Source organism: Ambystoma mexicanum, chromosome 4q (assembly GCF_040938575.1).
Source record: "Ambystoma mexicanum isolate Mex_15411 chromosome 4q, UKY_AmexF1_1, whole genome shotgun sequence".
Lineage (NCBI taxonomy): Eukaryota > Metazoa > Chordata > Amphibia > Caudata > Ambystomatidae > Ambystoma > Ambystoma mexicanum.
This window is the reverse complement of record NC_090928.1, coordinates 615,168,994-615,185,444: the sequence shown is the minus strand read 5'-3', so window position 1 is coordinate 615,185,444 and position 16,451 is coordinate 615,168,994.

The window sequence follows — 16,451 nt, the reverse complement described above, 5'->3', positions numbered from 1 at the left end:
TGGAATCCAGTTCCCAGTCCAATAGCGTGTGGAAATTCACACGCACCACGGGATACAGGTTCGCTGACGTACTTGCGTGTGTAAGTGGCCGCGCACCCATTAAATACACGTACATAGGCCAATCGCGTGTACGCGCACTTTTGTCCAATTACACGCAATGAAATACACGTACATAGGCCAATCACGCGATGACACTCTGACGTGCAGTATTTCCACGTGTGTTCCGTCATCACGTGCTGAGTGGGGAACGCCCGTGCGGGTCACGTCAGACGCGCTTACGCGCTGAGGGACTCTGGTCCAATAGAATCGCGTATGCGTGCTGACGCGCTTACGCGCTAAGGGCCTTTCCTCGGATTTCACGCTGACGTGCAGGATTTTCACGTGCCAAATCACTCCGTATCAAGCTGGCCACCCGAAAACACACGGAACACCACGCTCCTGCCCAGAAGGCCGAGTTACTGCCCCCCAGTGCCCCGAGCAGCCTCCCACGTGCTATCTGCTGCTGCCTGCCTGCCTGCCTGCTGCCACCGTGCCCTGCCATTTGGTGCCTGCACATCAGCCATCTGCAGGGGTCCAGTTGCTGTGTCCACCCCTGCTGGAACTGAAGACTCCCAACTGGGATTACATCGCTCCACAGCCCAGCCCCAGGACCCAGTTGCCCACCCACACCTGCCTCTGGGGTTGCCATGTCGGGCACTTCCACATCTGGCACCAGTGGCAACCCCAGGCCAGAGGGGCAGAGGGGCACCAGCTTCACTGCCACCGAAGTTGGTGTCCTGGTGGAGCATGTCCTGGGGCAGTATGATGCCCTCTTTGGATCGTCCCGCGCCAGCAAGGAAGGACGGGAGAGGATCTGGGCCGACTGTGTGGTTGCCATCAACGCGGAGGGGGTGGCAACCCGCAACGTCCAGAAGATCAAGAAGCGCTGGGAGGACTTGAGGTCCAGGACCCTTGTGAAGGCCCGGCGCCTCGTGGAGGGGGGCCGGGGCCGCATGAGTTCCATCCAGAAGAGGGTCCTGGAACGCGTACGCCCAGCGCTCCACGCCCAGGTCCTTGAGAGGGAGGCCCGTCTGGAGTTGAGCGGTATGTGTCCAAGCATTACTGTGTGAGACAGGGCATGTTGCGGTGTGCTGGTTCTATGATACTTGCCTGTATGTGTGCCATGGGCCATGTATGCATGTATGTGTGCAGGGACATCATGGTAATGCATGTGCGACCAGTGATGTGTGACCCACATGGTTGTTGCATGTGTTGAAATGCGGCATGGGGAGCCCTATGCAGATTTTGGACATGAGAGCATGCCAGTCTCTGTACCTGGACATGGATGGGGGTGAAGGATGGGTGCTGATGCCAGGTACATATATGGTAGCCATGTCTGTGTGCCTGACCTGCGTGTCTGTGACTTGTGCATGCCATGGATGCATGACACATGTGTGTGACAATGCACAGATTCAGTGACGCACCCAACTTACCCTTGTTTCGCCTGTGTTCGGTGTGTTTGGGGCCAGATGGATGTGACTGAGGTGAAGTGTGTGCATGTGATATGCATGAGCCATGATGCATGTGAGTTACATATCAATGAATGTTTCTAGAGTCCATTGGACATGCATGGAAATGTCCATGGCATGCACCATGCCTGTTACTGTGTGTGTTTTGCCTGGACTGACCCATGTGTTGTGGAGGGACATGATGGAAGTGTACTTTGACAGTGGTGCTCATCTGCTATTGCTTCCTGTCTAGGGGACCATTGTACAGTAGCCTGATGCTTGTGTCCTTTGTCTCCCTCTACGCAGCGGCTAGTGAAGAAGAGGACGGAGACGGCGCTGTGGAGCAAGGCGGCGGGGATGCCCCCACGGCTGCAGCGGAAGGGGTGGGTGAGCCCCCACAGGGGCCTGCTACGGCGGGAGACGGTGAGGAGCCATCCAGGTTGGTGGTTTGCACAGAGGAGGAGGAGGCCGACACTGGTGCACACATGGGGCCTGGTGGGAGCATCCCTGCTGGTGCAAGTGGTGCAGTCCAGGGCCAGGGGCAGGAGGCAGCACAGGTCACCGTGGAGGGGCCTGTGCATGTCACTGTCCCTGACCCTGTGAGTGCACCACCATGCACCAGCAGGGATGCCCCGTCCCAGGCCCGTCCGCAGGTAGAGGGGATGTCCATGTCACCTGACTCCCCTCCACCTGCGGACGTGGTAACCCCTGGCCGCGTGGAGAAGGTCCTGATTGGGGTCGCAATGCGCACGGCTGTGATTCGTGATGACGTGCGTGCTTCCCGGGAGGAGCACGCACATCATCACGAAGTGCACCGTGCCGACGTGGCCCAATTGGGATCGGCCATGTTCGGGGGTTTCCTGCATGTGTTGGCCAATCTGACGGCCCTCTCCTCCTCAGTGCAGGCTATCCACCGGTCGTTCTCCTTGCCGTCTTCCGGCCCAGATGCCACCAGGGCCCCCTGTGGACCTGCCCCGACCAATGCAGCCAGCTTGGTGGGGATCCCATCCCTGCCACAGTTGGGAGTCGGAGGTCCAGCAGGGGTGGACAACACAGCAAGTGGACCCCAGCAGATGGAAGATGTGACGGCATCATCGGGCAGGGCACGTGCACGACGGCGTCAGTGGTTTCCATCAGCCTGGATGCCGTCGTGCTGGCAGAGGCAGTGGCGTCGGAGGCAGCAGCGGGCTCGACGTGGGAGGCATCATGGCTCGGGGCCATCAAGATCCGAGGGGCAGGCATCGGCCAGAGGGCAGGGCAACCCTGGGATGGTGGTGTGTTCCGTGTGGGAGGAGTTTGGCCAGCGGATAGGTGCGGAGCGGCAGCGGGCGGAAGAGGAGCGGCTCGCCATGGTCAGGGCGGAGTTCTCCATGCGTCGGGCATTGAGGCGGGCTAAGTGCCTCGAGGAAGCTCGCAGGGAGTTTGAGGTGGACATGGGGTTGTCCCTGCGAGACCTCGGGGCCAGGACAGAGTCCCGCCTCCAGGACATCGACATGGAGTTCGATGATGCCCTGGCCAGCAACATCACCAAGTGAGCCGCAGGACTTGCCCGCTGCCTTTGTATATAGTTATTTAGTTAGTTAGTGCTAGGTTTCCTTTATTTATTTTTATTATTTTGGACCGCTCGGACAATGGCCACTTTTTTGTACATATATTTTTCATTAGTTAGTGGTAGGTTTCATTTTTGGTGTTGGGCTCATGGACCCTGGAACATTCCTGTATATAGTTGGTTTTTTTGGGAGATACATTTTTTTAATTTCTTATTGTTTTCACCATGACGTAATGGTTTTTCATTAATTTCCTATTACATGATATTGCTTTGGACAAATTCATTTTAATTTTTTTTTCCTTTGTTTTTTTGTTTATCACTTTTGTTCTCGGACATGGACCATTTATTTACTTAGCCACATCGTTGTATGTTTGAGAAATTCACTTATTTTTGGTATTTAATACATTTTTTATATTTTCTTACACTTGTGTTATTTTCTCATTGGTTTGTTACATGTCATGATATGGCTTTTGACATTCACTTGCACCCATTGTGTATGTGTGTGTGACGGACATGTGTTCTTTTGCATACTTGGCATTGGGGTTGTGTCATGTGATTGCATTCACTATGTGGGTGGATGCAATCCTTGCCTGGGTGTTTGTGCTGGGTATGCTGGCCATTACTGCCATGATTGTGTATCGTCAGGACCTGGGGCCAGGGGGACATGTGTGGGAGCCTGCTGGCAGGTTCCCCACAGTGCTGGGGGGTGGGGGTGGTGGAAGACATGAGTGGGGGCCTGGTGGAGGGTGCCCCTGGATGGTGGGGGGTGGGGGTGGTGGGAGACATGAGTGGGGGCCTGGTGGAGGGTGCCCCTGGTGACTGGGGGGGTGGGGGTGGTGGGTGACATGAGTGGGGGCCTGGTGGAGGCTGCCCCTGCACTGCTGGGGGGTGGGGGTGGTGGGAGACATGAGTGGGGGCCTGGTGGAGGGTGCCCCTGGTGACTGGGGGGGTGGGGGTGGTGGGTGACATGAGTGGGGGCCTGGTGGAGGGTGCCCCTGGATGGTGGGGGTGGGGGTGGTGGGAGACATGAGTGGGGGCCTGGTGGAGGGTGCCCCTGGTGACTGGGGGGGTGGGGGTGGTGGGTGACATGAGTGGGGGCCTGGTGGAGGGTGCCCCTGGATGGTGGGGGGTGGGGGTGGTGGGAGACATGAGTGGGGGCCTGGTGGAGGGTGCCCCTGGTGGCGGGGGGGTGGGGGTGGTGGGAGGCATGGGTGGGGGCCTGGTGGAGGGTGCCCCTGGTGGCGGGGGGGTGGGGGTGGTGGGAGGCATGGGTGGGGGCCTGGTGGAGGGTGCCCCTGGTGACTGGGGGGGTGGGGGTGGTGGGAGACATGAGTGTGGGCCTGGTGGAGGCTGCCCCTGCACTGCTGGGGGGTGGGGGTGGTGGGAGACATGAGTGGGGGCCTGGTGGAGGGTGCCCCTGGTGACTGGGGGGGTGGGGGTGGTGGGAGGCATGGGTGGGGCCCTGGTGGAGCCTGCCCCTGCACTGCTGGGGGGTGGGGGTGGTGGGAGACATGAGTGGGGGCCTGGTGGAGGGTGCCCCTGGATGGTGGGGGGTGGGGGTGGTGGGAGACATGAGTGGGGGCCTGGTGGAGGGTGCCCCTGGTGGCGGGGGGGTGGGGGTGGTGGGAGGCATGGGTGGGGGCCTGGTGGAGGGTGCCCCTGGATGGTGGGGGGTGGGGGTGGTGGGAGACATGAGTGGGGGCCTGGTGGAGGGTGCCCCTGGTGGCGGGGGGGTGGGGGTGGTGGGAGGCATGGGTGGGGGCCTGGTGGAGGGTGCCCCTGGTGACTGGGGGGGTGGGGGTGGTGGGAGACATGAGTGGGGGCCTGGTGGAGGCTGCCCCTGCACTGCTGGGGGGTGGGGGTGGTGGGAGACATGAGTGGGGGCCTGGTGGAGGGTGCCCCTGGTGACTGGGGGGGAGGGGGTGGTGGGAGGCATGGGTGGGGGCCTGGTGGAGCCTGCCCCTGCACTGCTGGGGGGTGGGGGTGGTGGGAGACATGAGTGGGGGCCTGGAGGAGGGTGCCCCTGGTGGCGGGGGGGTGGGGGTGGTGGGTGACATGAGTGGGGGCCTGGTGGAGGGTGCCCCTGGTGGCGGGGGGGTGGGGGTGGTGGGAGGCATGGGTGGGGGCCTGGTGGAGCCTGCCCCTGCACTGCTGGGGGGTGGGGGTGGTGGGAGACATGAGTGGGGGCCTGGTGGAGGGTGCCCCTGGTGGCGGGGGGTGGGGGTGGTGGGAGGCATGGGTGGGGGCCTGGTGGAAGGTGCCCCTGGTGACTGGGGGGGTGGGGGTGGTGGGTGACATGAGTGGGGGCCTGGTGGAGGGTGCCCCTGGATGGTGGGGGGTGGGGGTGGTGGGAGACATGAGTGGGGGCCTGGTGGAGGGTGCCCCTGGTGACTGGGGGGGTGGGGGTGGTGGGTGACATGAGTGGGGGCCTGGTGGAGGGTGCCCCTGGATGGTGGGGGGTGGGGGTGGTGGGAGACATGAGTGGGGGCCTGGTGGAGGGTGCCCCTGGTGGTGGGGGGGTGGGGGTGGTGGGAGGCATGGGTGGGGGCCTGGTGGAGGGTGCCCCTGGATGGTGGGGGGTGGGGGTGGTGGCTGACATGAGTGGGGGCCTGGTGGAGGGTGCCCCTGGTGGCGGTGGGGTGGGGGTGGTGGGAGGCATGGGTGGGGGCCTGGTGGAGCCTGCCCCTGCACTGCTGGGGGGTGGGGGTGGTGGGAGGCATGGGTGGGGGCCTGGTGGAGGGTGCCCCTGGTGACTGGGGGGGTGGGGGTGGTGGGTGACATGAGTGGGGGCCTGGTGGAGGGTGCCCCTGGATGGTGGGGGGTGGGGGTGGTGGGAGACATGAGTGGGGGCCTGGTGGAGGGTGCCCCTGGTGACTGGGGGGGTGGGGGTGGTGGGTGACATGAGTGGGGGCCTGGTGGAGGGTGCCCCTGGTGACTGGGGGGGTGGGGGTGGTGGGTGACATGAGTGGGGGCCTGGTGGAGGGTGCCCCTGGTGACTGGGGGGGTGGGGGTGGTGGGTGACATGAGTGGGGGCCTGGTGGAGGGTGCCCCTGGTGACTGGGGGGGTGGGGGTGGTGGGAGGCATGGGTGGGGGCCTGGTGGAGGGTGCCCCTGGTGACTGGGGGGGTGGGGGTGGTGGGAGACATGAGTGTGGGCCTGGTGGAGGCTGCCCCTGCACTGCTGGGGGGTGGGGGTGGTGGGAGGCATGGGTGGGGGCCTGGTGGAGGGTACCCCTGGTGACTGGGGGGGTGGGGGTGGTGGGAGACATGAGCAGGTGTGCAGGGTAGTCCCCTGTTTTGTGGGCTGCCTGCAGGGGCCGTCGAGGGTGACAGGACCCACCCAGCCTAATCGCGTGTGTAACTTCGCACGCACCCCTGTAATACACGTACCAAGCCAAATCGCGTGTGATAATTCCCGCGCACCCCTGAAATACACGCGCCCAGCCTATTTGCGTGTGGAACTTCCCGCGCACCCCTGAAATACACGCGCCCAGGCTATTCGCGTGTGGAACTTCCCGCGCACCCCTGAAATACATGCGCCCAGGCTATTCGCGTGTGGAACTTCCCGCGCACCCCTGAAATACACGCGCCCAGCCTATTCGCGTGTGGAAATTCCCGCGCACCCCTGAAATACACGCGCCCAGGCTATTCGCGTGTGGAACTTCCCGCGCACCCCTGAAATACACGCGCCCAGGCTATTCGCGTGTGGAACTTCCCGCGCACCCCTGAAATACACGTACCCTGCTGTAATCGCGTGTGGGACTTCCCGCGCACCCCTGTAATACATGCGGCCAGGCTATTCGCGTGTGGAACTTCCCGCGCACCCCTGAAATACACGTACCCTGCTGTAATCGCGTGTGGGACTTCCCGCGCACCCCTGTAAATGACGTACCCTAGTTTTTCGCGTGTAGGATTTCACGCGCACCCCTGGAATTCCCGTAGCCTAGCTTTTCGCGTGTGAAACTTCCCGCGCACCCCTGTAAATGACGTACCCTAGTTTTTCACGTGTAGGATTTCACGCGCACCCCTGGAATTCCCGTAGCCTAGCTTTTCGCGTGTGAAACTTCCCGCGCACCCCTGTAAATGACGTACCCTGGCTTTTCGCGTGTGGAACTTCACACGCACCCCTGGTATCGACGTGGCCAGGGCAATCGCGTGTGGGACTTCCCCGCACCCCGGGATACACGTACCCAGGGCAATCGCGCGAGTGACTTCTCGCGCAACCCGTTGTACACACACGCGCAAATTTTTGAACAGTGGGTGTCCGTGTAAATGGCGTACACCTTTGCACATCATTAGTCCTTTGGGGTCACGGTATGGCCCATTGCTGTATGTGGGTGGTATTTGTTGGCGCAGGTTTTGGCGCACTTTCGTTGAGTGCGTCGGGACGCTACCGCCTGCTTACTTGTGGCGTACGTTTTTGGGCCTGTGCGCTGGTTTGATCGAGCGCTGTTTTGCCCTGTTTGAATCCATGAATACGTGTTGCCGGAGAGCGTGTGGGCGTTCCGCGCACTTGCCTCCTGTACTTCCCCGTGCCGCCCACATTCTTCCCCATTCCGAGTGTTGTGCCCCATTTTATTCCCCATTCCGAGTGTCCCGCCCTGTGTTCCGCCTACTTTAGAGCTGTGCGCTGCGCTCGGAGTGATAGCGCAGTGGCCGTGGCGCACGCCGTTGGTTGACCTGTGCGCCGGCGTGCGCCGCGCACTTTTTCAGCGCACGTCCTATGCTTTTCTTACGCACGGACTTCCATGAATCGACGTGCGCTGGTTTCCCTGCGCTTTTCGCTATTTTTCGGCGCAGCACACGTATAGGCCCCTCTGCGCCGGAATTTTCGGCGCACATTTATTCCATGAATCGGCCTGTCACTGTCTCCAGAGCTCTGGTCCTCTCTAGGCTTGACTATTGTAACAGTCTCTTTCTAAGTTTGCCGGTTTCTAGTCTCCACCCTTTGCAACTCATCCAGAACCACACTGTGAGACTTGTCTTTGGCCCCAAGCCCAGGAATCGTATCTCTCCAGGACTGAAATCTCTGCACTGGCTCCCAGTGGCTGCGAGGATTAAATCCAAAACCCTCTGCATCGTTCACAAGACATTCTGGGGTCTGGGGCCTCAATACCTTCAACTCTCTCTTCCTAAATATCTTCCTTCTCGAGCTCTTCGCTCATCTGCCTCCAACTCCCTCAGGGTCAGTCGCTTCGCCAAGCAACAAGTTGGTGGTAGATCTCTTTCTTCGGCTGGTGCCTCCCTCTGGAACAGCCTCCCTGCCTCCCTCAAACTTGAGGAGAACCATCTCTGGTTACAGAAGCACCTCAAAACCTTTCTCTTTGCTTCTGGTTTTTCTCCTCCTCTCCTCTGCTGACCTCCTGCCTGCTAACCTGAACTTCACTGGCTACCTGGACACTCTCTGATCTTGGACCCAGGTCCTTCTCCTTCTCCTGCCAGCGCCACTCACCTGCACTGCCCACCTGGCAACCCCTGCACTTGCGGACTGTTTCTGTATCCCTACAGTCCCCCTACCAGCCCTTCACACCTGATACCTGCACTTACCCTTGCCACTTGTGGCCATTTACTTACTTATTGCTATCATTTTTCCCATTTACAGCACTGTCCCTGACCTATTCCCATGCACTTGCGCAATCTGAATGACACCTGGCCTAGTAGGATAGTTGTCCATCCTCCCTGTGTTCCCCTCCCCTGCCTCGTCACGCCTCGAAACACTTGTGTATAGGTGCGTTATAAATGCCATATCATATCATATAAATGTTGTGTATACATTGTTATTTGTATAAGTAAAAGTTATTAAGATTTTACTGCATATGCTATTTTAATACTTTTCTAGTTGTTTGGTGTATGTTTTCTTTTTATAATGTTATCTTTATTTATTAAATACATTTATTACAATGATGACATGTGCCTTGTTCATTGATATTATTGTGTATGTAAAGTTTGACACTTGAATGATTATGTTTATTTTGTTAGTGTAGATTAATTTCTGAAAATATTCTGTGTATTTCTTTAATTGCATTTCTTTTAGGAATTATACTTATCTATAATAGAATGTAAGTTTGTTAAATAGTAATCTTGTATTACACAATTATTTTATACTTTAACATTTATTATAGGTCTACATTTTATGTACTTTGAATTATTTTACATTTGATAGAATTGCTTCACTTTATGTGTGATATTGCTATAATTTGATGATAATATTGTATGCTTTTAAGTGTGAGGGCGAGATAAGGTTACAATGATATTTTATTTTTATATAATATTTTTAAAATGTATTGATGAATTTATTATATTGCTACCTTAACGTGAATATTTCGAATGTCCTCTGTGCCTGATTATAGGGATTGTTGGGGGGCATTGTTCACAAGTGCAAGTACTGCAGTTGTATTCAATTTTCCTTTTAAAATACTTGATTGTATCTGTTCACAATGTGATTAAATTGAAATTGATATCTTTGGATTCCTGGCATAATTGCTGTACAGAGCACTCTAATTTTGTAGACTTTCATCAAATGTTATTTTTCCTGATGCTGTATCTTGATTATTACTCTGCGAGTTCTCCTCTGTTGTTTCTTCGTGGTCTTCTAAATTGTGAAGTCTAAAATATATGTAATGCATAATAAGAAAATGTCTCATTTGCTCGCAAGCCCATTTGTTCACTGCCTATTTGCTCTTTTCTATGTGAAATAATTTGTTCAATTCAGGTGACCAAGGAAAGACTCCCCTCCAGGAGCACACATCTTACCCTTAGCAGGGGGAGGGGGGGAAACCATAACTATGATTCTCCACTGTAGGGAAAAATGTCCCCGGTGCTTCAGCCTCTGGAGTCCGGATCTCCACAAATTAAATGTGAAAAAAGAGGGGTGAGGCACACACTCCAATTCCTGCCCAATATACTCCAGATAGCTGGACTCCAGAGGCTGCAGCACCGGGGACATTTTTCCCTACAGTGGAGAATCATAGTTATGGTTTTCCCCCCTCCCCCTACTAAGGGTAAGATGTGTGCTCTTGGAGGGGAGTCTTTCCTTGGTCACCTGAATTGAACACATTATTTCACTACAGCTCCCATAATTCTTAGAGACTGCATTAGCAATTTAATTGGACTCACTGAAGTGTGTTGGGACACGAAAGTGCTAGGAGGAGGAGAAAAGCAGTACAAATGCAGCATAAGGGATCCAACCCTGTGAATATTTGGAGGAGGAGAACAGCAATACCAATGCAGCATGAGGGATCTAACCCTGTGAATATTTTTGCAACAATTGGGATCTAACCCTGTGAATATTTTTGCAACAATTGGGATCTAACCCAGTGAATTGGACACTTTGGGATTCAACCCATTTATTCTTTTTCCTTTTTCAGGTAGTATATTGGCCAGGAATTGGAGTGCGCGCCTCATCCCTCTTTTTTTACATGTAATTTGTGGAGATCCGGACTCCAGAGGCTGCAGCACCTGGGACATTTTTCCCTACAGTGGAGAATCATAGTTATGGTTTTCCCCCCTCCCCCTGCTAAGGGTAAGATGTGTGCTCCTGGAGGGGAGTCTTTCCTTGGTCACCTGAATTGAACACATTATTTCACTACAGCTCCCATAATTCTTAGAGACTGCATTAGTAATTTAATTGGACTCACCTGAAGTGAAAGACAACACAGCCGCCCTAAAGAGTGTTGGGACACGAAAGCGCTAGGAGGAGGAGAACAGCCGTACAAATGCAGCATAAGGGATCCAACCCTGTGAATATTTGGAGGAGGAGAACAGCAGTACCAATGCAGCATAAGGAATCTAACCCTGTGAATATTTTTGCAACAATTGGGATCTAACCCTGTGAATATGTTTGCAACAATTGGGATCTAACTCAATGAATTGGACACTTTGGGATTTAACCCATTTATTCTTTTTCCTTTTTCAGGTAGTATATTGTCCAGGAATTGGAGTGCGTGTCTCACCCCTCTTTTTTTACATGTAATTTGTGGAGATCCGGACTCCAGAGGCTGCAGCACCGGGGACATTTTTTCCCTACAGTGGAGAATCATAGTTATGGTTTTCACCCCTCCCCCTGTTAAGGGTAAGATGTGTGCTCCTGGAGGGGAGCCTTTCCTTGGTCACCTGAATTGAACAAATTATTTCACTCCAGCTCCCATAATTCTTAGAGACTGCATTAGCAATTTAATTGGACTCACCTGAAGTGAAAGACAACACAGCCGCCCTAAAGAGTGTTGGGACACTAAAGCGCTAGGAGGAGGATAACAGCAGTACAAATGCAGCATAAGGGATCCAACCGCGTGAATATTTGGAGGAGGAGAACAGCAGTACCAATGCAGCATAAGGGATCTAACCCTGTGAATATGTTTGCAACAATTGGGATCTAACTCAGTGAATTGGACACTTTGGGATTTAATTCATTTATTCTTTTTCCTTGTTCAGGTAGTATATTGGTCAGAAATTGGAGTGCGCACCTCACCCCCCTTGTTTTACGTATTTTAGTTCCATCAAATGTAGTCTAAAAATCAGGATGTTACAACTTTATCGTGCTATAAAGAACCAAGACGAGGCTTATCTTCTAGCCAGGCCTTTTTTTGAAAAACACAATGGGGATGCTGAAAATATGATGTTTTTAGGTTTAGCTCATGTACTGGAGCACATTTGAAAAGTTAACTGTGAGGTAAAATGATGTCGGCTTGAATCTAAACTCATTATTCTTTTTGACACTTTGCAACCCCATGGTCATAATGTGGATAATGAACTAAATACCTTTTTATGATTAGTTTCTTCAGTTTACCATTTGAGGTGATATTGAGTAACTGCTTTCTAAAGTCTCGATAGGTGGTTTACAGTCGAATGACACCTTCATCAATCTTTTAGATTTACTATGAAGTAATCTTTTTTACAGTTGTACTCTTGCAGTTTATTTTACTTTTCGATGTTACATTGTTATTATCATATGTTGCACATTTGTGCATATCAGCATTGTCTTTTATGAATCACCAGCACTGGCACTTTAAGAACTGCTGGTCTGTCTAGTTTAACAAGTACAGCACAGTTATGTGCTTTGCACTTTCTTCTGTTTTGAATATTAGCTTAAAAATGTGAAATTTGCACTTTGTGCCGAGGAATTTATTTGTTTACATGTTTCTCCTATCTTGTCCAAAGAATAGCTGCCAACATTGCCACTTTGCTCGTTTGTGTGGTTTAAAGTTGTCATGCACAGTATTTATATTGGCTCTGCCAGTGGTGGGATTCTACTGTACTATTGGCTTACATAGTGCATATTTATGTATTCAACATGTACAACCAGGATCTGCTGCTATTATTGCTATTTTCCACATTCTTCTACATTTGGTATATTGATACATATATTTCTCATTTAAATATGAGCTGCCATTATTGCTATTTGCATATTTGTGTAGTTAGATAATGACGGAATTGAAATAAGAGCTGCAACCTTGCTATTTTGCACATTTGGAAGTTTGGATGACAACTATGTATATATATATATATATAAATATATTTTGATAAAAGCTTGCGGCTGCTTTTGCTTTTTGCACACTTGTGCTGTCAGATTATGACATGATAATACAACGTTTAGTGCTATCGAGGACTGTGCACTTGCTTCAAGGGTTAATTGTGAGACTGACTATAATTGCTTACCCTGACTGACAAAAACAGGTGCCAACCAACTTTGCTGCTTAATTTTGCCCATTTTCTCTTTTTGAGAACTCTTTTGAATATACAAGTTGACGTGTCTCGTATTTTATGAGACTCAACTTCAATTTATAATTGTTTGCAACAAATTGCACATTAAAGCGTAATATGATATATACTGTAAGTGATAATCTGGATTCTTTACAGTGGACTGGATATTGTGTTTCATGTATTAGAGGTTTACATTTGTTTGAATGATTCCTGTGTAATGAACACTAGGTTAATATGGCACTTATGCTACCTGCAAAGAACCAGTATGTAATACCAGTCCTCTGTCTATGTTTGACAATTTGTAAACTTGCACCTGGAGATCACGCTGTTTTAAAAAGAAACACTTGCTAATTTCCATTTGGTAGCAGCCTGACAAAGCCCCGGCAGTGGTGGAACGTGTGGTGGTTTTGTTGTAGGAGTTCTTGTACAACTCTGTCATAGCTGTGTGATTCAACATGCTAAAAATCTATTAAACCCTTTACAATTTCTAAGATCAGTGGCGTCCCTTGAGTTATTTTTATATTTGGACTTGCAACTATGTCTAGTGGAGTGCTTAATAAAGTGGTTTCCATATTTTTAACATAATCAACATTTATGTTCATGTTTATATGTTAATGGTGTTATGTTATTTAATATTTCTTTGTATGTACATAATGATGTATATTTGTAGCAGTCACACATATACATATATATATATATATAGATATTACATGGCCACGGTAGTAGTTATGGTTAAGTTGGTGTTTCCATAGGAAGAGCACTTTTTGGGTGGCTTATAACTTCGCTCCCCCTGAACGAATCCTCACCAAACTTTGCAAAAAAAAGTATATGGCCCACTCTGAATGTTTTTGCAAAGTTTGGTGAGGATTCGTTCAGGGGGGAAAAAGTTATAGGGGGGTCCCAAACATTGCTCGCGCCTACAGCCCAAACCGCTGGACGGATTTTCACCAAATTTGGACCAGGAGCAGCGGCTTGGTCCAGAGAGCGTGCTTTTGCAGAGTTTTTAAAAAATGATCAAAAAGTGGGTCATAAAAAATTAGTGATATCTGTGTTCGGTCCGTGGACACACTTCCCTGTTCGCTCCGCGGACAGTGTCCTGATTGGCCGATGGGCATACGTCATGTCCGCGGACATGCGACGTGTTCGCTGATTGGAAGGTGTGGAGTGTGAAGCGCGTCAGATTTTCGGTGGCGCCCACCATCTTGGATTCGCGGACGTTCGCGGACAGCGCAGTGAAACTTGGTTCAAAATTTGTATTTAGTAGAGTGTGTTGGTGTGTAGGAGTGTTTGGGGAGGGTGAGAGAGTATGAGATAGATTGAAAGTTGTGTTTTTTCATGTGGTAGACGTTCTTGTTGTGTTCGATTTGTCTTCGGACATCACGGGTGTTCTGAAATGTTCTAAATAAACTGAATGGGGGGTGTTCTGAGGACTCAATATGTGTCCGTTTTGTTCGGAAGCAAGCTGAAACTGTTCTAAGAACACTTGCGGTGTCCGGAAATGTTCGTAGGGGGTGTCCTGAAGACGCTGCCCGCATTGTTCATTGTCAAGTTGAAAATGTTCTAAGAACTCTCACGTTGTCCTGAAATGTTCGTAGGGGGTGTCCTGAGGACACTGTTCGTATTGTTCTCTGGCAAGTTGAATGTGTTGCAAGAACACTTGCGGTGTCCTGAAATGTTCGTAGCGGGTGTTCTGAAGACGCTGTCCGTATTGTTCGATAGCAAGTTGAATGTGTTCTAAGAACACTCGTGGTGTCCTGAAATATTCTTAGGGCGTGTTCTGATAACGCTGTCTGTCCTGAGGACGCTGTCCGTATTGTTCGATGGCAAGTTGCATGTGTTCTGAGGTTCGTAAATAAACAAAATTGGGGTGTTCTGAGGATGCTGTCCGTATTGTTCTCTGGCAAGTTGAATGTGTTCTAAGAACTCCCGCGGTGTCCTGAAATGTTCGCAAATAAACAAAATGGGCGTGTTCTGAGGACGCTGTCCGTAGTGTTCTCTGGCAAGTTGAATGTGTTCTAAGAACACTCGCAGTGTCCTTAAATGTTTGCAAATAAACAAAATGGGGGTGTCCTGAGGACGCTGTCTGTATTGTTCGTTGTGAAGTTGAAAGTGTTCGAAGAACTCTCGCGTTGTCCTGAAATGTTCGTAGGGGGTGTCCTGAAGACGCTGTCCGTATTGTTCGATGGCAAGTTGAATGTGTTCTAAGAACACTTGCGGTGTCCTGAAATGTTCGTAGGGTGTGTTCTGAAGACACTGTCCATATTGTTTGATAGCAAGTTGAATGTGTTGTAAGAACTCTCGTGGTGTCCTGAAATATTCGTAGGGGGTGTTCTGATGAGGCTGTCCGTCCTGAGGACGCTGTCCGTATTGTTCTCTGGCAAGTTGAATTTGTTCTGAGAACACTTGCGGTGTCCTGAAATGTTCGTAAATAAACAAAATGGGGGTCTTCTGAGGACGCTGTCCGTATTGTTCTCTGGCAAGTTGAATGTGTTCTAAGAACACTCGCAGTGTCCTGAAATGTTCGCAAATAAACAAAATGGAGGTGTCCTGAGGACGCTGTCTGTATTGTTCGTTGTGAAGTTGAAAGTGTTCAAAGAACTCTCGCGTTGTCCTGAAATGTTCATAGGGGGTGTCCTGAAGACGCTGTCCGTATTGTTCAATGGCAAGTTGAATGTGTTCTAAGAACACTCGCGGTGTCCTGAAATGTTCGTAGGGGGTGTTCTGAAGACGCTGTCCGTATTGTTTGATAGCAAGTTGAATGTGTTCTAAGAACTCTCGTGGTGTCCTGAAATATTCGTAGGGGGTGTTCTGATGACGCTGTCCGTCCTGAGGACGCTGTCCGTATTGTTCTCTGGCAAGTTGAATTTGTTCTGAGAACACTTGCGGTGTCCTGAAATGTTAGCAAATAAAGAAAATGGGGGTGTTCTGAGGGGTGGTCAGTCATTTTTTAGAATGCAATAATTTAGAAAGTCAAAATGTCGAAAACATTTTTTATAAAACAATGTCGAAAACCAATAATGTAGAATTTTTTTCTACATTTTTTCGAATTTTTAGAAAAAAACAAATAAATATATATATATATAATTAAAATGTGTTGAGTATGAGGGGTGAGAGGGTGGTGGGGGGGTGGGTGGTTCTGGGGGGTGTTGGGTGATGGGGGTTGGGGGGAGACCCCCCTAGTAAATGATACTCTTCTTGTTTATGTGTTTATTGATAGTGCTAATTGACATAAATAAATATATATATAATTAAAATGTGTTGAGTATGAGGGGTGAGAGGGTGGTGGGGGGGTGGGTGGTTCCGGGGGTGTTGGGTGAGGGGGGCTGGGGGGACCCCCCTTGTAAATGATACACTTCTTGTTTATGTATTTATTGATAGTGCTAATTGACATTTTCTTTTGACATTTTTTTTTCTAAAAATTGACTCTTTTCATTATATGTATAGGTTTTCGACAATATTGTTTTCTACATTTTTTTTTCGACATTTTTGTAAGTCGACATTTTTTTTTCTACATTATGACTATAAACCGTTCTGAGGACGCTGTCCGTAGTGTTCTTTGTCAAGTTGATTGTGTTCTAAGAACACACGTGGTGTCCTGAAATGTTCGCAAATAAAGAAAATGGGTGTGTTCTGAGGACGCTGTCCATAGTGATCTTTGTCAAGTTGATTGTGTTCTAAGAACACACGTTGTGTCCTGAAATGTTCGCAAATAAACAA